The following is a 25,261-nucleotide window of genomic DNA, read 5'->3' on the forward strand; positions in this document are numbered from 1 at the left end:
CAAGAAACACAACTGTAGAAATTATCATAATCCATGTCAAAATTGTTTCCATGGCAAAAAGAATCTCCATGCAGACATGTCCTGACATACACACCAGCTTTTGCAGATAGAACCACCCCTTTAAAACAAGACTTTGGAAAGTTTGGTTTGTTTGTTTTGACTTCTGCTTTTTCAAGGAGATTTCTTCCTTCCTGGAAAGTATTGGATGCTTTTTGGGGGGTTCCCGTGTGTGTATAAGCAGCTCCTGAATACAGGACTTTGACAATCTATGCACTTTCTTGAAATATATACTCTGACTCTTTCTCACCTCCTACATCAATCTCCTTGGCAACAGAGTGACACCAGGCCACTTTGTGCTCTTATCCTGGCCTTTTCTTCTTTCAAAGGATTTGGAGCTTCCCTGTTTTTTATCCTTTATGTGCTGATACCATTTGTTGGTCTCCTTTTTTTGTGTTTGATGATTTATTGATAAATAAAATGTGTCCTGTTTCTCTATACAGTCTTGATCCTCAACCAAAACACCACAAAGCTCAATAAAAATCCAAGCCACAAGGAGTAAACTCAGAAGATAGGAGCAGAAAATAAGAATGGGAAAGGGAATATTCTATTAATAGTTTTTCCTAAACACTGACTCTTTCCTGCATTTATATGAGGTTTTCTAGACCAAATTTTGACCATGATATACAAAGTATTAAATACAAATGGCTGAAACCTCCTTTTATGTTGGTCTGAATGTAGACATAAGAATATTCAAAAAATATATCTGCATTTCTTTCTCTGCTATTTAATTAAAGGATCATCAGAGTCAAAATCTGTCAGTTATATTCAAATTTTTACCAAAAAGATTTTCACAGCGATAGAAATGGTGAAATATCCAAGATTTTAAATGAGCTCTTCTGTGCAAGCTCTGTAATAAACACACCTTCAACATATTCTGACCTCTTCATTTTTCATTGCAAAGATTAATAATAGGTAGCTTAGCAACGATGCTGTATTGTCAGCGCCTGTTGGGGACTTGGCAGCATTCAAGGTCGATCTGCAATAAGCTTAGATTGAATGCCATTAGCTAGGTGCCACTTTGCCTCTGGATTTTATTGCTAAATTTTTATTCCAGGATGGGGACAAAATACTGTGCTGGCACAGTTAATATTTGGACCACAGCAGAAAGTTCTGCCTCACTTACATGACTCGTGTGTTGTGAAAGCCCCATAATAAATTATATTTTAATCATTTGAAAACTGAGTCCATTTTGGGTAATTTCTGCATGGAGTAGTCATTAAACTGCATGCAGTTATGAATGCAATGGTTATGGGTTTGATTCACAAGAATAAGGGCTCAAATGAAAATTCTGAGACTGGAGAATCAGGTACATTTGGTCATCTTTTGGCTGACTCCTCTGGGAAAGCCAGATCCACAAGATTATATTAGTAGTGCCTAAAACATGGATATCATAACGGCATCCAAAACTAACTACAAAATCTGTCTTTAGCTACTGCACAGAAAGAGCCATCCAATAAAACCTATATGTGGGTGTTTGGGCAATGATGGGTTTTGCTGAAAAGGGTCAAAAATGAAAGTGTTTATAGTTCTTAGACCTGCAAAAATCTCAAATGAGAGATTAATGCAGTCATTAATTAATGCAGTCATTCTCATGGCTACAGGAGAGACAATCAGCAAGAACATCCTTGGTGCATGGTCTTCCCCTTCACAATATTTGATTAAGCCAGCAGTAAATTTCCATTGCCTTATTTGGGCAGAAGGATCTCACCCCAAATTTGATGAGTTAAGGCTGAAAAATGAACAAAACTCTGGAAAATTATATGGATCGAACCGTTAAGGGTTTCCAGTCACAAAGCTTTAAACCTGCTGTGCCAAATCAGAGAGGCAGAGCTGTTTAGTACTAGGGTAGTTTTCAGAGTACTAAATAACACAAGACAAAGGGTTGGAAATTTCTTCCTGAAGTTTTAAAATGCTGTAACATTTAACATCTGTTCCTTGGCAAATCCCTGCCCAGTGATAGCATGAGTTCAGTAATTCCCTACGATTTTGGAAAAGCTGCAATTGCTCATTCATTTTTACTGCTACATAGGCCTAGACATGTCTGTCTCTGCCCCAGCATTTCCCTTTCCCCAAATGCCTGTTTTTGTAGGTATTCATGGGACAATCTGACTCAATACCAGAGTCAGACATGGATGGGAAGAACAACAAACCTGTTCTGGAGCAGGTTTTTAAACTGTGACACATGAAGTAGGTGGCCATGACCCTTGAGTCAAAGTTGGCTGATTTCCTTAAACTAATTCATTTTTCCCTAGTAATTTCCATGTTTCTAGTATAGGGAATCAATTACTAGTGGAAAAAAATGAAGAATTATGACAATAAGAAAAAGAAAGAAAGTCAGATCAATGCCTCATTTAGTGTTCTTGCTACCACATGGTTAATGGCATGATTGAATTTTTCCTTCCCTTGAAAATGTTTGTACTGAGTAAAATGTCATTTCTTGTGCTTGAGATTAGAGAAAATGCAATTATAAATTCAGATCTGATGCATAATTTTCTAATACAGTCAACTTTTCCCACTGTTCCCATACTATAGCCATCTCTAATTTATTTCTCATTAGGCTCCAGCATCACTAGTCAGGAGTAAAGCATTCAGAAGTAAATCAACAGACCTGAGAAGAATTTTTAATAATTATTCTTTTTAAAATACAGCAAAAGTTAAATTATTCAGTCATATAGGGCTTTTAAGCTTTAATTTCTATTTCAGAATTTTTTTAAAATTCAACTGTCCCCTCTTTTTTCTTCACATCCATTAATCTGTACCCTGGGTAGTCTGTCCCAAGGGCATTTATCATAAATTGGTTTTCTGAAATTGTTATCACCAAAGAAAATCAAATCAAAGTTTATTCCATCCACTCATGTTATATTTCATATTGTATATTCTCTGGAGACCATATTATGAGCTTTCAAGTCTCTCTCCTGAGAAGAAATAGCTTTTCCTGGTTGGTACTCCATCTTGCTTTGCTGGTTTGGAGTCAGGTACATAATAGCAGTTCTTCACTCTCTCTGTGGTGTTTGATATATTATGGACAGGGGGAAAAATCCAAAATTATCAACATGCAAACTCCTGCTTCCTCTGCTTAGTCTGCAGGTACAGCAGTCCCTGATAGGAACACAGGGCAGAGGACCTGCCTTTGGTCCCATTCAGTGATGCTTTGTGGCACTATTGTCCATCCAACCTAAAAATGCCCATAAAATGTAGACTAATGCTCTGAATTTCACTCGTTGGTTCCACCCCCAGGTAATTTTCCCTGCTGAGTTTATGCAGATTTTTGTGTCAATGTGTTCATCACCTGAGCACACTTTGTCCTGTTAAAATGCCCATGGTACTCCTTCCCACTTGGAATTTTCTTCACTTTATATATAAGTTTAGTGGAGTAGGATCCCTTGTTCTTTTAAGGGAATTCTCTGGTACTCTGAGGCCTGGAGCTCCTGCACAGAGCCTTTTTAATAATTACTGCTGGTTATTATTAAATTTGAGGATTTCTAAAAGGTATTCATTTTTTATTGGCTCCTCTCACAAATGCCATTTGATTTATTCAATTTAATTGTATCTAATAGACCTCTCTCTTTGTGATTTGATCATGTATTTTTACTTGTGAAACCTGAGGCTCATTATATTCATTAGAAAGTGAAAACATATGATAAAACCTTGAATTCATGTACTTCTCTCTTTGTAATGTGCGTTTTGCATCGCTCCAAAGGAATACATTCAACATGCCTTGCTCATTTTTGCTTTTGCTTCAGTCCCTTGTATTGTAATTCCTTATTAAAATACTGAACTAGGGAGTTAATGAGGATACAGAGGGCCTGACACCTTTAGGTCTTTTCTCTTCTTGTGCAGATTGACAGTGCTGAAAGAGGTTGCCCCTGTAAAGAATATTTAGTGCCCCTTTTCCTATGAATTGTTGGATTATCTGCCCTGGCTATGACAGGTATGAAGTGCCTTCCCCTCAGAGCCCAGGGGGTCACATCAGTTATTGTTTATTATCCAAACCAAGAAATCAGTGAATAACCTGCACTGGAATTTTTGGTACCAGTCAAATAAAATGTGGGAAGTAACAACAACAGTAACAATAAAAACAATAATATCAACAATATAACAAAAATAAAAATTATACCAATGCAATGGTCTATGAAATCACTGATGGTGACAAAAGAGTATTAAAAAATAAAATATATAGGCAGTTAACTTTATAATGACACAAACTGTTCTGCATTATTTGTATATTACTTTTCCCAGTGTGTTGTGAAAGCAATAGCAAACTAATAGTGATGCATAATATGAAAGTAACCCACTGCCAAATGAACATCTGCTTTCAATTAAACAGGTGTATCATAAATTCAGGATGTTCATAAGCTTAATTACAGATTGTTATTAGCAGGAAGTAAAGACATAACCTAATAATTAAACAAAGTTGAAGATTATTGTAGTCTTTCTTTAAAAACTTACTTTGCTTGTTTAAAATAAATCACCTGTTCTCAAATTGATCCTGTTGAGGAGTACATCCATAATTTAAGCAAAATTTGGGAGTGGAAATAGTTTGTATTTAAGATGCACCTTATTTATTATTTTAAGGTTTTTGATTATTGACTTCATGCCATTTATGCTAGCAGTGCTTTGCTATAGGCAACATCAAAAGCTTTCCTCTCAAAAGGTGGTGAGTTATCTCCCAGTGTCAAAAGTTCAACCTCCACAAATGGAGACACCTAAAACTGGACTTCCTATTAGCAAACATTGACCTTTTTCTCATGTGTCTCCCTAAAGGCAGCTGACTGAAGAATTCCTACATGAGGTAGATATTGACCAGGGATTATAGACTAAAATGTCGGAAGTGCCTGAAAAATTTATTGCCAGTGAGTCTTAGTTTTCATGAACTAACTTGAGACAAGCAAGGAGTCATTTTTGTCCAAAAGAACAAACTGGCAGGGTCTGGGGCATCATCTGCAAGCTGATACAGGATTTACAGAGAAGCAAAGCCAGGCCGACAAACAAGAAAATAGGTAATGTTACAAGCAGTTGGATTACATGTCAAGTTAAGAAAAAAAGAGCAACAATCCCCCCATGTTATTTTCTGGCAGAGATTTGCACAAGTAACAGAAATCTCCTGCAGAGCAGCCTTGGCCCAGCTCAGCATCTGTGAGGGTCTTCCTTGCTCACTTCTGGACAACCCCTGCATAGGGACAGGTTATTGCTCCCTTGGGCTTTCTGCTAAGTGGTCCCTCCTCTGGACAACACAACTTTTTAAACACTGAAATAAGTAGTGGGCTAGTCAGTTTTTTCTCTCATGGAAGAAAAAGGTGTGGGGGGTCTCTTATCTAGTTTGGAGAGTCAGATTCAGTCAGAATGTGAAATAAAAAGTAAGGGTGTGTTGCTGTTTCATGAAATCATGGTGGCTTTCCTTGACTTGCCTGTACTTGGGGAGGAAAAAAACACATTGTTGTTATGGTGTTATTTCATATTTTCCTCCTCTGCTGCCACTAGTTTAATTGACCCCCTACTTCACTGCTGTTCACAGACAGCCCACTTGTGTCTATTCCTCTGTGGTTTATGCCCCAGTCCTCATCTTCAGCTGCATAAATTGGCTGACTTGAAAACTGCTGATACAGACTTGTCATGATGTTTTCCTCAGCTTTGTAAATTATGTTTTCCAGGTGAAGGACATTGTGTTAATGAACATTCGGTATGTGCCTGCTTCACTTCAGGCTGTGTTGTCTGAGAAATGTGAAAAGTCAAAGTGAACTTCATACAGTTGAACACAAGCAGGGAGAAAGATAAAAACAACAGCTGAGAACTGCTCCAGTATGAATGGAAAAATAATTAGATTCCCCTCACAGACCAGCACCCAAATCTTTTTGCTTATATCTTTCTCACCAAGGAATGCGCAGAGAAAATTCTGTCATTAATTTTCAAATTAAATGAGCCTTAATATCAGCTTCTCCAGCTACTTCTGCTGTGGGGTCATGCACATAGCTCAGGAGGTTCACAGAGTACTGAGCCAGGCAGCAGCTGAGTTGAGTAGTAAAAACTGTACTAAGCTCCTTATCCCTGGACATTAATGTGGGGAGAGCCAGATTAACCTAATTAATTTCTAAACCGCTGTGCTTCCTCTAGTTGTTTTCCCTCCTTCCCACAGTTTTCTGTGACATGTCCATGTAGCATCTCTGTATGTTAGTCCAAACTTTACACAGTGGAAGACAAATAGGTTTTTTTCCTTCCTTCTTGCCCAGCTGTGATAGATGAGTAATGCAATGATTGACTCTCACAATTAACAGACAAATATCATGTATATAAAAAAAGTTCTGTAGATTCATAGTTATGTTTTTCCCTTGCATTGTTATCAAGGGACAGCCAGGGCTAGGACATCTGGGAGGGTCAGCTTGTCACTATGGTGTCCTCTAACCTCCAATCAGGATTTGAGGAAGTAAACTCCACCACTGGACAGCAAAGAAGGAGTCGATGAACAGAACTTTGGGAGGGGTTAAAGGGTTAAAAGACCAAACCTCCATTGTGTGGGCAAGCAGATGGTGGCATGGTGCTTTACTTCTGGCGCTGTAATAATTTCTCCAGTAATATTTTCTCCATTCAGCTTTCTGTTGTGTTTTTGATAAGGTTTAATAAACCTTTCTAAATTTATGAAAAGTGAGTACTATTTCTGACACCAGTATAACAGACTTAACTCAAGCAGGAGTAAAAATTGAAAGCAAGTGCCTGAAATACTGCCCTTGTTCATGTAAATCTGAGATAGTAACCAGAATAGATTGAAAATGGAGTTTTCATTCCATAGGCATATCCTTTTAATTTAGAAACCATACCAAATGTAAAAGGGTTGAGGGAAGCAGAGTTTAAATTTAATGAGATGTTTTAATTTCATAGTTTCAAATTTTGTTTCACTTCAGTGACTTCAGTGTTTCTGTTGGATGGTACAGCACAGCTGAGACAATGGAAATGAAATGCTGTTATAATGCCAATGAAACTGTGGGAAAAACAAAAAGCTCTCCAACAACATTTTTAGAGAATGAAGGTACTTTACTCTGGCCAGAATGTTGTTCTGCCCAGGATGTGCAGCAGAAATAATTTTGTCCACATCTTGCCCAGTTGTGCAGAGAAAATCATTCCATGACACATGCATTTTACTGGACTTTTCACACATTTTATACATTCAAAACCCATAGAAATTCATTGGTTCAGTGTCCACTGGTCCCAAGTTGTGCCATTCTTTATGTTTGGTTTTCTATTGGATACAGATTTCTTCACCTCCAATGCTAATTAGGATCTCGTTTCTATTTCTTTTTTCCCAGACCAGGTGTCTCTGAGCATGCCGGGGTGATATTTGGAGTTGATAGCTTTTAACAGTCATTTATGGTATGGTTCCTATATTTTGTGAATCTTCATTGCTACTCCCAGTCTGTTGACATGTTAAGCTCATCAGATCTCGCCTGGTGGAACGTCCCCTGAAAAGATACTTCAATTCCCTTCCCCCAGAGCAAAGGTGGACAAAACTGACTAAAGTTACATTAAAAAATTTTAGACTTTGTATCATTTCCACAATAACTTTCCACACAGAAGTTTGAGTAATCCGATCTGTTATCATGTGTTCTGATTTTTGTAAATCAGTTTTATTTGGTGGAGCAAAGATCTGTAGGAAAGCTTTCAAGCAAATCCCCTGTGTTCACCCAGAAGAAATGACATAGATTGTATTTCAGACAAACCTGCAGCCAGAGTAACCCAGCTGAGTTAGTGTACAAACTGCAGAGCTGCTTTGGACTTTCACAAGCACAAGGAAATCTATCCAATAAATCCATTAACAGTTTTCTTTTCCTGTATCGTTTCACCACCATAACACAGTCACCTTCAGTGGACATACAAATTACTGGCTTCATGCAGTTTATAATTAACTTTTAAGTACTTACTTGGCATTTGCAACAGCCAAATTCAGCTGATTTATTAGAATGCTAGAAATAACCATAGGTATTTTGTCTATTATTCTGGCTTCTTGGCACAGAGGCTCTGACTGAACACTGCTTCAATCTATTACCAGCTACTCAAAAGGTCTGTGTTCCACATCACTACCACACAGAGAGCACAGATTGTTTAGGTTTGGGGTTGATATTAGAAGTCACTGGTGGATGAGATTCGAGTTGGAAAGTAATATTTTTTACTGTCTTTAAAAAGATCTAATCAAATTGTAAATACATGAAGTAGTATTTGCTGGATTTACTTTTTCCTCCTATTGATCTATAGCCATATAAGGTGTTTTGAAGTAGAATTACTTTGAAAAAATGAGTCGTTTTAGGACATTTGGAAACATCTATCAAAGAGATGCAGCTTTTGCATCTCTTAGCAGCAGCATTTGGGCTCATTGGGAAACACACCTGTTTGTCCAGTATTGTGATGTAGAGAAGTTAATGAAAACATAATGCAGGTGAGTGATCTCATCCTCGTGTCTTTAGTTCAGCAGGACTAAGGGAACTAAGAACTAAGCAGAACTAAACTCCTCTGATGGAGTTTTACAGGGCTTTCATTTCTTCCTACAGTCACCAGTAACCTGTATTTTAAAGAGAGAAATGTATTTTAATTTCTATTCTTATTTTCACAGCAGAATGAGTGTTCATCATACTTCATGGAATGACCAAAAGATTTAACCTGGCCTCCCTTTCACAGGTCTTAATTTGGATCAACTTCAAGGGAACTAGTCCAGACTTGAATATTTTTAGTGAGAGTGGGAAAACTTGACTCAGCATGGGTTTGATTCCAATTTTAGATGTGGTTGTTGACACCACAGCTCTTACTTGATTCCAAACCTTGGGTTAAGTGCAATAGCTGTGTGGCCCTGTCCTTTTTAGGTGGAAATTACTGCAGGACCATTTAAATAAAATCTTAATCAGGTGGCATACAAACTCCTGATTAAGGTTTTTAAATAACAAACTTGAAGTTAAAACCAGCGGGGCATAAGAAATTCCCAGAGCCGTGAACACAGAATCATTAATCTGAACCACTTTGAGTTTCTGCTCTGAATGTGTTAGTAGAGTGCTTAATTAAATTGTGATCCTACTCTTAGAAAAGTATCTGCTGTGAGCATACATTCATTTTTTGCTAATCAGATATGCTGTGCCATAGAACTCATAGAAACAAGTTGTCATTTAGTATTTGAATATGGAAAAAAAGAATTTAGTGGAAAATATTTGCATTCTCTTAAGTCAGATGGTACTGGTCAATGGTACTTGTGCAATCAAAGCAACGTGAGATCAGCAGGAACATCAGTATGGAGGTCTGAATGCATGGCAAATCTCCCAGAATCCTGTGGACCAGGATGAGGACAGGACTGAGCATGGTTCCTCCACATCCCTGTGGCTCTTGTTTGCAGTGATAAACAGAGAGTCAGTGGAGTGATGTCAATGGAAAAACACAGTAAACCAAGTCAGAGTCAGAACTGAGTTTTTTCACATTTCCCTTCTATTTATTTCCCAGCTGGGTTAGCTGCTGTTCCCAACCCATTTTGTAGAAAAAGCCATCACAACAATGCACGAATTTGATGCTGGAGAGGACCAAAGCAGTGCTTTGTATTTTGTCCAGGATCTTCTACATTTTCAGTGCAGGGTACCCTTAGGTGCAACTCAACCTCAGTTTCCTCCACTGCTGAGATACCTCCTGGTCCCCCACTCAGGGGGCTGGGGTCAGTTGTTCAGCTGAGGTTACCTCTATAATCACATAGATGAGGAGCAGGAGAGCTCTCAGGAACCCAAGTTCTCCAGGCAGAGCAGGTAGGACACATTCAGGTGGCAAAGCTGCTTCTTCTCTTCAGATTGTAAACAGTTTTGCCTGAGACATCATCTGGAGGAGAGTTGGGATTCTGTGAAGCTTGTTAGTCATCCAAAGAGATGAGGTGTTAATGGCCTTTGGCATTACAAATATGCACGGGAGTGGGGATGAACAGCCTGTGAATTACTGTTTGAATGGTCTCTACGCTGGGCTCTGCAAAGATTTCTCCTACACACTTTCTGCTTTCTTTTCCAGACTCTTCCATGCATGTCCTTAGTCTAGGGATGAGCACTCCTGTCAATCACTGGGATGAAGGGTGCTTATGATTTTTGACAAAGGTGGCATTTTCCCCAGCTCAGAATTGGTCCCCAGCAAGCCAAATGTGAGGTTTGTGTGGGTCAAAGCTGTGTCTTCACCACTGATCTTTCCAGTGTCAAGTGACAAAACAGTGTCACAGCCTCAGTCACCTCCAGACAATCCCAACCTCACAGACACAATGATTCTCTGTAGGTTTGGGGATTTTTTTTCATGAATGGTGACTAAACAGGGGAGTTCCAAATGGAAAATTCAACTGGTACTGACAGAATGTAAATTAAAACTTGGGAAGGAGGAAGAAAGGATTCCCCAGGATGAACTAAAAGGTCACTGCAGGAAAACCCAGCCTTGGAAGTCCAGCAGGACTTAAATCAATGGAAATGTTATCAGCTCTGGGCTAATTGCCCTTTCCCTGTATTCAGTAAATGTGCACACCCTGAGTTTAAGACTGGATTTGGATTCTGCTCTCTTTAACAAAGCACTTCATGTGTTGAAGTTTCAGTAATTCAAGGTTCCTGTGAAGTGCCTACTGCTACAATTTCAATTTAGTTAAAAAGGAATGAGAAAGCCTGTCCCAGGAGATTCCCAACTACTCTTTGCAGAAAATAGGGAATTTCTTAGACTCCCCATGCAGCAAAGCTCAAATGCGCAGCTAAAAATTCAATTCTTTTATAGATATTTTTTATATATCCACTGATTTAAGGCAACAAGTTCTTTTACAGCAAGTAAATATAAGGTATGTGCAATGAATATTAGTGCTCAAAAAAGGAAAACAATGCAATATCTTCTCTGTGTGATTGGAGTATCCCCAGTGCTTGTTTTCCAATTAAGTAAAAAACCACAGAAACTAAGGATATATAAAAGGAGCATCTCTGCAGTCACATCCAGGATATTGGTAGAAGGAACTAACAATAATTTTTTGTCTTAGAAGTGTGTTGTGAGAATTAACTCATATTTGAAAAAAAAATGCTTTTAGTTCTGGGATGAAAGACCCTGGACAAATATAAACCCTTTCAATATTTTGAAGCAGTCTGGCAAAATTTCTTCTGCTATAATCTAATTCTTCCTTGCTGGAAGTGCTTGCACAAGAAGATGGAAATAACAACAAGGATATTAAAGTCATCGTATTCTCTTATATATGTACAAAGTCACTGCTTCATTCAACTAAAAATTACCTGTTAGTAATTAGATGGGGTAATCAGATGGGGTTATTTATGGTTAGTTAAACATTAAAATGGTTCTTGCAATCAATTAAAACACCATCTTAGGCTTTTTATGGTACCTGATACAACACTTTTCACACACAAGTCAGAATTTGACAAAAAATTTAGAGATTGTTAGCACTTGTGTTGGTCTCTTAAAGCTGCACACAGAAAAAACAACTGTGTTAAACAAATATGATTTTGAGGCCTAAATGCAGAAATATTAACTTTCAAGGTGGGATATAAACTAACTAATCTTCTGGAGGCTCTGTTGATTTGAAATGACAGTGCAGAATTTTTATCTCATCAGTGACTGATAGTTTGCATATGAAGTTTGCAAACACAATATATTTTTGTCATATAAAATACAGTTAATTTTGCTCACCACCACAAGGGAAATTTTGGAGTAATTTTATCAACATGTTCTGTAATGCAATGAATTTTGGGGCTCCCAGGCTCAGTAACTTTCTCAGAAGAAGAAATAACTCTTCTTAGTCTCACTCTGACAGTTGCTGGCAACTATAAATACTTTAAACAGGAACATTTAAAAAGATTAGAAATTAACCATAGTGAAATTGGCTGCTCCTTTCTCTCATTTCAGAAACCTGAAAGAGTAAAAGCAAAGGGAAACCTGTGGGGGAAGTACAGCAGCAAAACCTAGAGAAAATTAATCCAGCTCAGAGCCAGGTGCAGGAGTTTTAACAAAGAATGCAACTGAACTATAATAATTTCTGCAAGGATGGGTGATCCAAGATGTTGGCAGCATGCAAGTATCACATGTGCTGAGTGGCTGGTTTACTGGTGGGTATCCCAGTTTTTACTGTGTTTATCCCATGCCTGGAAGAATGTCCAAGACTGAAATCCAGTAGCTGATTTGGAAGAAACCATTGTCATGTAAATACCAGAGCGTGAAATGTGGTGTGAGATGTTTTGGACCAGGAACAGGCTGCCATTGCAATTCTTGAACTTATCCACCTGTCCGAGAGTAAGCTGCCTTTCCCCCTGGGGAGGCTGTAGCTGAGCCTTGAAGCCTGACCCATGATCTTCAGCTCCCAGGCAAAACAGGATGTGGGGGAATTTTGTATTTAAAGAAGGGAGGAAGTCCCTGCTAGCGCTGGAGCACAGCCAAAAGGAGGGCAGTGCCTGTGTCTGCACTGAAATTCTTGCCTTAGGATTTTAGCTTTTGTATTTTTCATGTATTTGTAATCCTGCAATTCTTTAGTGTGTAACTCTAGACTCCATATACAGTGTGAGCTGCTGCTTTCTCATTTTGGTCAGACAGAACAATTCCTCTCTAGGCCTGGGAGTCAAGGACACCTCACTGTCTCAGGCCCTGAGAAATGCAAACAAAAGTGAGTTGAGGGGGGAGCAAACTCAGGGTAAATTACTTCATTACCTGAAGCTGTAATTGGAAGATTAACCCCCAATATGCAAATGGACCAAACTTATAAAAGTGTGACAACCCATGACTCATCATCTGGTTTTGGGCGTAGCCCCTGGGGGTGCTTTGTCTGCCCTAAGTGTACCTGAAGGCCCTTCTATAAATGTAACTGGTTTTATTATCTTAATTTTGTCTGGCCCCTGTTTTTAGGTAAGTCCAAAAAGGGATCTAAATAATCAGTGTGAGGCAGAACTGGAGGCACATCCCTGCTAAGGCTGAGGATCAAGTGCTCCAGCACATTCTGTAGCAGAAGAAAAGAGCTGTGCTTAGTGCTCCCATCCTGTGTGAGAGTAGGTAAAATAACCTCCAGCCTTGGTGGGGAATGAACTGCCCGTGGCTCCAAGCTCTTATCACCTTCTTTGGATAGAGGCTATGGAAGGAACCAAGAGTGACATATATATATGATCTGAAAATTCATATATATATATATATATGATCTGAAAATTACTGAAATGCCTTCTAAAATAAAGGCTCTGGCAATATCTGATCTCAGATGAGATGTTGGCATTTCTATCCTGCTGCTGGTCAGGGAATACTGGGGGGATGCCAGGAGCCTGAATCCCTGCAGTTTCATCCTCTGCCTCCACATTTCCTCTGGAAGTCTGGAGTTAATTTTGTGCAGCTTTTACAGCACTGAGAGGTGCTATAAAAGGAAGGTTCTGTAAAACGATGCTGCAGAGAGATTAAAAAATCCTTATACACAGATGGAATGAGGTGAGGCCCATGTATTTCCAGGCCAAAATTTCATAATCTCAGGCAAATCAATGTTTGATGATTTGACTTATTCAAGATTTGTAAGTCCCACTTTGGGCTTAATCTCTTTGCTCCATTGGCTTTAATTAAACTCATCTGCATCTTATGAGTTTCGGTGAGCTCATTACAAAGCCAACTAAACAAACAAGACATTGCTCATGTTGATGAATTACACTGAATTCCCCATTTCTGCATTTTTGCTATTTCATGTGATCTTGTGAACAAAGAAATTAGCAGTAAATGTTTGCAATTATTGCAATGGAAGTATTACTCTTGTCAGGATTGATTGAAGAGAAGAGTGGCTACATTCTGATTTTTATCAACAATATGCCTCTGCACAAAAGTTCTGGTAAGCATTAAGTGAGGAATTGAGCACCCTGCTTTCATTTTCAGACTCTGGATCTCAGACAAAAACTCTTTCCAGAGTCTGTATCTGATAAATTATTGGAAACCAGAGTGGCATTTGAGGTGCCCGGATAAAGAGGCAATAAAAATATTTTCTATTTGTTTACACTGAAAAATATCATATACTGAACTGTCAAGTCTGAAAAATTGATGGTTCTGACTTCACAAATATTCAGCAGCCTAATAGAAATGTCAGATGTGTGTGGTTCTGAGAGAGGAAAAGGAGAAAGAAAAGAAACAATCAGCCACATAACAAATGTTCATTTATTTTCATCAGATTTGATACTTCATCATGCAAGTGATAGATCCAAAGACTGAGAAAGTTTATAGAGCTTCTTTTCTTCGTGATTTCAGTGATTTTTGATTAAGCACTATACAGTGGCAGGGTTGAGTTGCAGCTATTTAACATCATAAGCTGTTGCTAGAAAGTTGGTGTCCTGTGGATGGAGATTTGTGCTGCTAAAAGCAAGAGGCTGGGGCTGCCTTCCAGCAAATTCTAACAGGAGGAGCATGTGGGTTTGGGGATCAAGCAGAACCATTTTGATTTCCCCCTGCTCACGTGAAGATTGAAGAGTTGTGTTAGTGGGAGGGGGAGCAATCTTCTACCCTTTCATTATTTTAACTTTTTTTTTTTGTAACTTACTGTTTTCTGCTTTAGAAAGGTGAAAAGAAAGTCACATAATAGGGGAGGAATGAATGGAATTTCATTGGTTTGCTGACATGGCAAAGAGTAGTAAAAATGGAACTTTTGAACTGGAGGGTCCAAATCTGAGAACGTGGAAACTCAGATACTCTGTTCACCAAGGATACAAAGATGGTCCTTGGTGGGGGCAGCAGCAGCTGGTGGAAACTGGCATTTTTGCTGCCAAGAGCTGCCAGAGCTGGGCATTCTGCAGTTGTCCCTTGGCTTTATTGTGTGCACACAGTGAAAACACAAGGTAAAAAGTCTGAAATTGAAGCTGACTAAGATACAGAAAAAAAAAAAAAAATCATTCTGGCTTCTTTCAATGTCTTTGTAAACAGCTTTCAGTCCCTAAATTCTAAGCCAAAGCAAATCAATGTTATGATGGTCTTTGTTTTCTCTGTAATATCTTAGAACAGATTATCCTTTGGGCAATAGCTGTGTTTTGGTGTAATTACAAAATTAGAGCAAATGCATGTAAATCAGACACACGGGACATAATCAGGATTCTTGTGGCAAACATACACTGTGCATATGAAGTACATGGTCTTGAGGTCCAACTAATGGAGCTGTCAGCAGCCATTAAGGGTGATAAAGTTGCATCTTTCAAGACCTGGCTGTGAGGAGCAGGAATAATTGAATATGCATTAAAATTGTAGCCCCAGGGGACTGGTTCAGCTGCTGGAGGGGCTAGAGCAGTCCCTGCATGTTCTGCTGTCCTGAAAGCACAGAAAGAGATTTGGGTTTGTGGAACAAAACATATTTCAGCTGAGGACACCCTGGACTTTGGAGGCTGTTCATTTTCAAGGGGCCATTTCTGTATCAGACTGACATTTAGTTGTGGCTGGGCTTGATGAGCTTGGATGTCTTTCCAAACCTGAATGATTCCATGATTCTAAATTTCAAAAGGAGCGTGGTATCAGAATATTGAACTAGGCTGAAGTAGTATTTTCTTTTCTGATTTTACTCAGCCCAAGAAAGTCACCTTATGCCTAAACTGACCCTGGATATAGGAAAGGCTAGGACAGCAAAACACTGAAACTGCAACTGTCAAGAAGAATTTTGTCCTTATTCAGTCCTGACTACCACTGTGTCCCATTATGTTACCATGGAAAAAAAAGACTTAAAATATCTTTGAATCTCTGGGTACCGAAAATCCCCCATTTCTTTAAATACAGGCTAAGAATTGCATTCTCACAGGAACTCATGCACACAATTGTCTATTTTTGTATTTGACCTAAACTTGTTGCTAAATCTTATGGATCTAACAGGAGTTAAGTCAGAACATACAAGTGGAGAAATGATTGCCTGTATAACTGGTATTCATTTGCAGAAAAATTAAATTGCCCATGTAAGAAACAACAGGAAAAAGAAACCAGTCTCAGATGAATGGATATTGCTGTGGCATAATAGTCCCTGATAGTCTGTAACTTTTGTTTGTGCAAGCTAAATGGTGCAATTTTAATTACCATAATGCTCAAATCACTGTAATGGATTACAGGATGTTTGTATTGCTGAAAATCTAATTCTTTCTGCTTTTTTTCCAATTTTTTAAGTGGGAACTCGTAGGCAGCCATATTGTCATTATTCTGTGGTTCTTTTGAAGAGCCTTGGGATTTGCAGGAGAGAATGAAGGCAGAGATATTGTCATGCCACAGTCCTGCTATAAATAGCTGAGTGGCGTGGGGTTTGCTTGCAAGCTTGGGCTTCAAAAGGCAGCATTTTAATATTTCTTTCTCTGAACATGGATGACTGCAGAGACAGGAAGGTACCAGAGAAAAACAAATGTCACTGAACTGCTTCTAGCTCTCCTGTGCACTGGGTGCCCCTCCCTGCCTCTCCCATGTAGGTAAAGCACTGAGGTACTTAAAAAATATGACATACTACCCTTGGAAAAATGTCCTAAGTTGAAAAATGAGTGCCTTGGACTTCAGGACTATTGAAAGGAAGAAAATAGGAAAGATTGGGGCAGGTTATATTGAGCTGCCTGGAACTCTGTGGAAGTGGTGCTTTTGGAAAAACAGCAGGGGTACAACAGATAAATAAACCAGCAGCAGAATTGCCAGCAGCTGTCAAATCAAAAGCAGCAGTAAAGCAGAAATACACAGTCAGTATCAGTCTGAATAAGCATTTGTTAAATACTCCAAGGACAAACAGAGAGTTGTGCAAAGCCATAACGTCACTGGTATTTTCAAAAGATAATTTTCCCTGTTGGTAGCAGCTGGTAGCTGACACTCTGCTCTGATCACTATGACTATCTTAATCAAATGAGTGAGGAAAAAGAACCATGAAATCATTTTTAGGAAAAAAAAACCCAAAATGTTACCCCATTAGTTTTGAGTGATGGAGTGATCCTGCTATACTTTTTTCCCTGAATTTCACATAATGGAGTCTGCTAGGAACTGACAAAAACAAGAGCTGACTGCAGAATTTAGGAAGCATCAATCAGGTGGGGACCTGACCTGGCTCAGTGCTCAGTGAGGTACTCCTGGGAGCTGGAAACATTTTGTTTCCCCACCAAATGTTTTTCCACAGTCAGCAGTGGTGAATTCTCCCAGCTCAGCCTGTGCAGCTTTGGGAGTGCTGATCCCAAAGGTGCTGGGTTCTATTAAAATTTTTGAAGATGAATGTTGCCTTGTAAATCCACACAAACCAAATTCACAGTAGAGGGATCACAACACAACACAGAGGGGTTTAGAGCCTGCCCACAAACAACATTGTCTGATTCCGTGTATGGGTAATGGATGATGTCTGTGACCAGTCCATGTCCATAATTAAGTTTTTGAGATTCCCAGGTTATTAACTCTGGAAGCTTCTAAGGAACTGCATGTTCCCTGGGCTGCAAACAAGGACTTGGGACACAGGTTTGGGCAGCAAAGAAAGAATCATTGCTGGAAAATGACTGGGGTTTCAACCACTTCCTCTGCCAGTGAATTCTGAGCTGTATTTTATTAAAATTAAAGTAATTTTTGTTGCATGAACTAATGATACTAGACCATCTTTCTTTAGTTCTCCTATAGTGACTCTCAATTCTGTGGGGCATCTCTCAATACACATGTTCTAATTTCTGCAGTTCCTATAACTCTGCATGAGCAGGTCACCTGAGATGCTCACAGAATAATCCTCCCCAGCCCTCAAACAGGCTGCTTTGATAGAAGAGCTTTTGAAACAGAAGCCAGCAGCTGCACACTGCTGCTGCCTCCACGGCATGGGGAATGTTTCATCAGCTTCTTTTTAATGTGCAACTTTGTTTTCTTGTCTGGAATTATGTCTGATAAGGACAATCTAAAACTTTTTCTAGCAGTTGCAGTGAAACTCTCAGCAGAGATGCCTCTCTGTATGGGGAAAAAAGTGCCTCTCTAAAAATGTGAAGTTTCTAAAGCCAAGCCAGGTTGAGAGATGCTGTGCTACCAAATGTGCATCATCAAAGTTCACAGTGCTTGTGGCTTGCTTTCCCTTCCTCTCATCCTTCAGGATTCTGAAGCAGCATACTTCAAGGTTTTGACAAGAAAGAGGCAGAAATTCCCTTTTGTGCAAATCTGCTTGATGCTTAGGAACACTGTTCATTCAAAAACTCCATTAAGGTACTCCCCTAGTGATGTGGCTCTGACAGAGAGAAAGAGAATTAGTTCCACAGCAAGGAAGAAAAAAAGAAAAGCCATCTTGCAAGTTTGTCACCCCAAAGAATATTAAATTTACATTAATTAACATATCCTGTTAAATAGAGTATATTAATTCTTATCTAAAGGAGAGAAATGTGTGCAAAAATTCAAATAGGGCAGCACAGACACAGGTTTCCCTACCAAAGTTTGTGTGGCCCTTTGGAGTCTGGTCCAGAGCCATTTGTATTTCAGAAATCATTATCCTGTGCAGTGCAAGAAGTGAAACAGCTCCCTGAATCCTTCTGGCAGAAATCTGGTTAATAGGAACATACTACAGACTTTTCTGAAACCTAACCTCCCACTATAGGTGCTGGAATATTCCTGTACTTGTGGAAAATTTGGGGCTCTCTTTTGGACTGAATTGATATTTATATCATCCCGATGAACAACAGATTCCTTAGAAGACCTGCTGGCCAAGATTTACAAAGTTTGAAAAGTAAAAGTGTATTTATTTATTTGTTTGTTTGTTTGTTTGTTTGCACAGAGGCAGTTCCTCGCAGCACAGCTCCAGCCATTCATCAAAGGCACATTTTATGTGGCTTTGCACAAGAAAGAATGAGTCATTCCTCTGGCCCCAAAAGTCTTCAATTTTACAAAAAAGGAGACAACAGGCAGAGACAGCCAGATGAGTAGTAAGACATGACAGAGGATTTGGTCAGCATCAGTCAAAATAACAGACTTTAGAAAATGTCTCTTTTGAAAAACAATGCGTGAGAGTGGAACAACTCCTTTATCTTTGAAATTAAGATATGCAACAAATAGCATAAAAAGCAAACAGCGATGTCACTTGAAGACACAGAGGACTTATTTCACTCTGACAATCAAAATGTTTCTGTCTTATTGTTTGTCTTGAAATGAAATTCGTCGTATTGGTATATCCTGCAGAATTTTTCAATTTTGCAGAAAGCTCCTTTGTTTCAGAAAACTAATAGTCAGATTTTTTGTTCTTGTTGTCTTTATAATCTTGGTATATCAGCATTTTATCATCTCCTTAAAAAAATGGTGGGAGAATACTCTGATCATATTTACGATATGAAAAATTTGGTATAAATGTACAAAAATCAGATTATTCTGGATTTCAAATTATAAAGAGGAGTTTGTGGTTTCATTAAGTTTACTGAGGTTGCTTGCACCATTCTTTTGGAGAGTTTTAATGGCTTTTTGTGACTAATGAGCCTTTCCATTAAAGCATGTGTCATTGGGAAGAGGTAGCTCTCCATGTATTCATAGTTACACATAAAGCAACCTCTTTTCAGTTTACAATCTATTATCATATTTTGAATATGTGGCAGCTGATGCAACATAGTAGTTGTGCTAGGGAAAACATGGGGCTGAAAAGCTTTAAAAATACAGTGCTTGAAAACCCCAATAAACTACTGTCTTTGTATATATTCCTTATGTATTATAACTGCCGTGACTTTAGTCAGCTCTCTGAATAATTTTCAAGGTTAAATTTTTTTACTACTGCAGCTATGTATGTCCAAATGCTCAATTATTTTACAATATTTTAAATCAATTATCAAGTGATATATCAGAGAATATTTTCTGCCAACTCACTGTACTTCTCCAAAGGCATGTGAGTAAAAAGCCATCATGCATTGTATTTTGTACAATACTTTTAATCAAAAAGAGGTAAGAAAGAAGCAGACACACAGAAAAGAACTGTAAAACAGGCAGCAGAAAATTGTATCTACAAAAACAAATGTTGGCACAGATTTAGTCACATTAGCCAGGGTACCAGATTTATATTCCCATCTTTAAGTGTACTTTGCTACAAAACAATGACATTAATTGGCCACCTTACCTTTTGTTTGTAGGTTGGGATCCAGTGCCTGAGTCTCTGCCTACAGTCATTGAGAGCCTTTTTAAACTGCTTAGGGAGTTTCCAAATGGTCCTACCTGAAAATTCACTTAACAATCTCACACCTCTTTTTTAAAAATGAAGGAAAAACCCCAACACCCCAGTAATTTTTTGTCCAAAGTCCAACTAATGTTCTATTTAGACTGAAGTGTAGATCATATGTGTGATTCCTGAGGGATGGGAGAAGGATGAGTGCTTGGATCCCTGCAGCATTAGGGTTGCTGGGCACAGCAGCCTTTGGTGTGAACTCAGGGCACCCTGATTTTTCAGTCCATGAATATTCTTTACCTTAGCAATGAATATGTAAATCTGTAGTGCTGTTCTCTGGTTTCCCATAGAGAGAATCAGACCCTGAACTTCTATCAGTACTAATCCATCTTCTTTGTTGATAACATATGCTATGCAAACTAATAACGCCTTTTTCCTTTCCCTGACTTAAACCTCACATTGAGAGTTCATCCCTAATACTTAGGTTTTGCTTGTTTCTTAAAAAACAAAGACTCAAAGGTAGATGATTTTTTTGAGCCTTGACTTCTCCATAACCCATTCCATAAGTCATGGCTTAGGCACTGTTACAGTGCTCAGGGGAAAATAATGGCATCTGCCATTTCAGCTGCCTGTGGCACATCTCAGGAATGTGTCTTCCCTCTAAACAGGCACAGAGGTGCAGTTTCTTCCAGGATCACACTGTGCAATTACATGGTTTACTTCTCCACCTCAGTGACAGACATACTTGGTTTGGTTTTCTTGCACTCCTGCGGTAGAATGTGGGCCATCGATGTGTCTGTATCCTTGAAGCTCTGATTTCTGCTCTGTTCCTGGCTCCCCATGGCAGTTCTCACTGGGAACAAGCATCAGGCTTTCCCTGGAGTTCTGACATCCAGGGGTGGAGCAATCACCAGTTGCCCAGATGACAGGAGACTGGTGCATGGCTGTAAAGGCATTGCCATCCTTTCAGCAGCTGTGGTGATAAGGCCACTATTTCACCATGTGATTGATTGAATTATTAATTAATTCTCTTATTTCCTGTGTCTGTAAATCTCCTTTCATTCATTCATTCCCACTTAAATGCTTTCCCCTGCATGTATGTAGTAATTATTTTAGTTGCACCTCAGAGGCCTAAAATACAGCAGGCACCCTACTGTTTTAGGGAGAATTAATTAAGTTTCTCTGCTCTCTCTTTTTCATGTGTTTAATACCTATTAAATGTGCATTATCTGGTACATAAGAGAACCTGGCTGTGATAGAGGACCCCACTGTGGCAGGTGAGGCTGTTTTCTCCCCGCTTTATAAATTCTGAGTAGATGAGGTGGTTTAGGATGAGGAAGAACAGTTTTCTTGTGGGTACAAGCACTTGGAGAGGCATGGTAGTTAAACAGAGTAAATCTATGAGAGCCTAGCTGAGAATGCACTTCTCTAGCAGTTAAATTAAACAAAAAATGTTCTGAGTCATCCTTGGTGCCCTTTCCATCACTGACCTAAAGAATACAGTCTAGTGCATGTATTGCATTGGAATTTGTTTGTTTCTTTCTTTCTTTTCTCAGAAGTGACACTTAAAGTCTGTTTCCGTTGGACTGGAGATGATGGCATTGTCCTTGGATTTGGCTAATGTTCTGTCGTTCCAAACATAACTACTGCTACCAGGAAAGCTGGGTTAGAAATTCCTGAGGACCACTGCCTAAAAGAACTTAGTAATTAAAGCAACTGGGGTGAAAGAAAAGACTTGAGTATACTGAAAGAAAACTAGCATTTGATGCAGTGAGAGGTCATGAGTGACTGCTGATAGTTGTGCTGAGAATTTTAGCTCCAACTTCTTCAATCCACTTATATGATCATTTTGTAATCTTGCTAAAGTAAATATATTTTCTGAGGACCATGACCTGGTTTTATCAGTGCCCACACCCTGAATATGCTCAGCACAACAAATTGTAGTCCCAAATCAGGACCCACATGGGGACCCAAGGGATTAAATTTTATTTATTATTGCATGTGTTTCTCCTGTAAATGCATTTGTTAAACAGGCATTAAGTGAAATAGTAGAGTGAAATAGTAAATGTTTCACTTTCGCAGGCAGCCAGGGAAAATAAATCTCTATTTATGAATTTGGTTTTGTTTATATTTCTAGCTAAGATAAATATATTAATTTGTGCAAATCCAAGAAGTTGCATATAAGAATACAGGCAACCTTAAAAGGTCAGGCAGAGTATGATCCAAACAATATTTGCTGCCTCATACCTACCTTCTCCCTAATTGGAAGGATAAGCAGATATTCTGTGGCTGCTTTTTTACACTGTTTGGGTGAAAACACAGTTGCTTTTGGTAAAAAACATTACCATCCTAATGATTGCATTGCCAGCTGGAATCTTTAAGATGTTTATGTCCCCTGCACACATAATAACTTAAACTTTTCTCAATACTTCTGGTTTCACTGGTAGATGGCAGGATGGCAACCCAAATGCCAACCAACATGCCTGCTAATTGATTTTTGCAATTTTCTGTGAATATTGTTCAGAAACTTGCTCCTGCTACCAACAGGAATGTCAGTTAAAATTGCAATGACTCTGCTTGAATCTTTCATAGTATTTCTATCCCTTCTTGGCTCAGTGATGTGTTCTGACTGCCACCTGATAGGTCTTTGATGGCATCCTTTGAAGGCAGACATGGGAATTTCTGGTCTGTGGCTGTGCAGAAGGAATGAAAATTCCTGATGCTCAATGACAGCCTATTTTTAGCCATTATTTACTAATTTTTCATGTGACCACATACATGTCCATGTGAATTTTCTGACTTTTGCTGTGTCTCTCCTCTCCTGACTGTGGTGTTTCCTTGCACTCTTAGATTATTTGTTAGGCTGAAGGATAAAGGAGTAGAACCTAGCCATCCTGGTAAAATACAAGGCTGCTTTTGGCTTCTCCTGGGGCACATGCTGGAAAAATATTAAGGAGGAAATAAATGCCTTCCATTGGGCTCACCTGAGAAAGGTCTTGTAAAACTGAGTCAACAAAATGAAATACCAGGAATGCTGAAGGAGAAGGATGCACAGAGGAGCTGGTGAAGCTGAATGTTACTGCAGAGGAGACAGACCTGCAGATCTTCTTTTAGTTTTTGGGGCTTTTTTCCTTTTATTTAAGAAAAAAAGATGCAAAGAAGAATATTAAAATATTGTTTTGCTGGCAATGGTGAGCTGAACCTGAGTTCCTTTACTCACAGACCCATACAGATCTTTAGGTGTTTGTGACACCATTTCTTTGAGCTGGTTTACAGTGCAGCCTGTGGATTGAGTTCCACATGTCCTTGTTGACCTCCCAGAGAGAAAATCCAGGGACTAACTCAGTCCTTGATGTAATTGTGTGTAATTTAGGAACCTTCTCAACAGGAAGGCAAGTGCCAGCTCAGATTTGCAAATTTTTCTCGCATAATTATCAAAGAGAATATCCTGAACAAGTCTCTGCATTGGCTCTTGAATTAAACACAAACAAAACACCTTCAAAATAGTTATCCTTCATGAACACCACAGAAATCTAAATCTTGTCAGACTCCCTTTCCTCCTGAATGCCTGGCCAGCCATAGAGGTGCATTTCAATCTGCCAGAAATGATATTTTCCATCCTTTTTTCTTATTCTTTCTGAAGATGCTCGTTAATGAACCTTCTTGAACAGTCACAGAGGAGGATGAAAGGCCAGGGCACTGGGTGGAAAAGCAATGCAGATTGGAAAAGACAGAAAGCTTATTTAATTCTTTCTTTTCCTGATCTCAACTCCCTCAAGTTATCTTTAAAAGAATGTTTAAAGCTTACTGTTAAAACTTTTCTACATTTAACTGTAATAATTAGAAGCAGATAAGGTAGCACTCAGGGAAAAGGGGAAAAATTTCACAACTGATTTCAACCACTGCTGGTCATGTGTTTGGGGGTGAATGGGATCTTGAACAGAGTTCACAGCTGTCTTTTTAACTTGGTTTTTATTTTTTAATCTGTTTTGCTTGAATTTCCCTTGTTAAGAATGAAAGTCTTCATTTTGTGCCTATTACTTGCCAACCCTCTGAATTCTAAATGGGCACTAATGACTCTCAGCAGCAGTGAGTTGAGCTTTATTTGAGGATGGAGTTTATGATTCTGCCAGTAAAGTGAAAGGTGTGGGTTGAAAGAAGGAACAGGGGGTGTGAGAAAAGTAGAGTGATTGAAACCGTCTTGATCAGGTCCCCAGGAAATGGAACTGCACTTTGCATGCTGCTCACCACATGGATCACTGTCCCAGAGGAATGATCAGGATTGATTGCTCCTAATGAGAACATAAACCCAGGAAGTCTGGTATCATGCCTACATCAATGACTAATTCCAGTCACTTAAAGAGGACATAAAAACCCTCTAATGAATCTACTGATTCCATAAGGGAAGGGAAGTGCTGATGTGACATTCTAAATACCAAGATCTCAGACATAATTAATACTCATTCTCAGCCATGCTTTTCTCAGGATTGTTAAAGTATCTTAAATGTAGATGAAGACTGCTATAGGTGAATGTCTTCAGCTTTTTCTGGGGTAGGTGGAAATCACTGGTCTAATGGCTTCTGGTCAAGCTGAATTTTTGATGTAGTAGTAACTCAAGGGCTCAGTTAATTCTTGTATTATGTTAAACCTGAAGAAACAGGAAAAGAGTAAAACATTTCTGGACAGTGGTCACTAGAATATGATATACAGCTGGAGTAGGGGTTAGAAATAGGACCATCCATGGGCTTTAGGAACAGGGAATAGGGACAGCATAGTCACAGCTGTCACAAATGTCCCTATCATTTACAGTGAAGTTGATGTCAACAAGAGTGAGTGCCTTTCTTCTTTTGGTCATTGGGTTGGGGCAGGGGAGGACTCTACAGGTGAAGGTTAGAGGCAGTGAAGCTCTGATAAGGGCTCAGATGGACAGGGGTCACCACTGCTTTCAGCAGGCACAGTTGGTCTGATTTTGGCCCTGTGTCCTATAAATTTTCTATTGCATCTCCAAAGAAGGAATGTCCATAGAGTCATAGTGTGGCTGAAGCTGGATCTGAAGACTGACCTGCCCAGTTCCTGTTGAGAGCAGGCTCACCTGGAGCAGGTTGCTCAGGACCTTCTCCAACTGGGTTTTCA

The sequence above is a fragment of the Agelaius phoeniceus genome, chromosome 19 (genome assembly GCF_051311805.1).
Source record: "Agelaius phoeniceus isolate bAgePho1 chromosome 19, bAgePho1.hap1, whole genome shotgun sequence".
Classification (NCBI taxonomy): Eukaryota; Metazoa; Chordata; class Aves; order Passeriformes; family Icteridae; genus Agelaius; species Agelaius phoeniceus.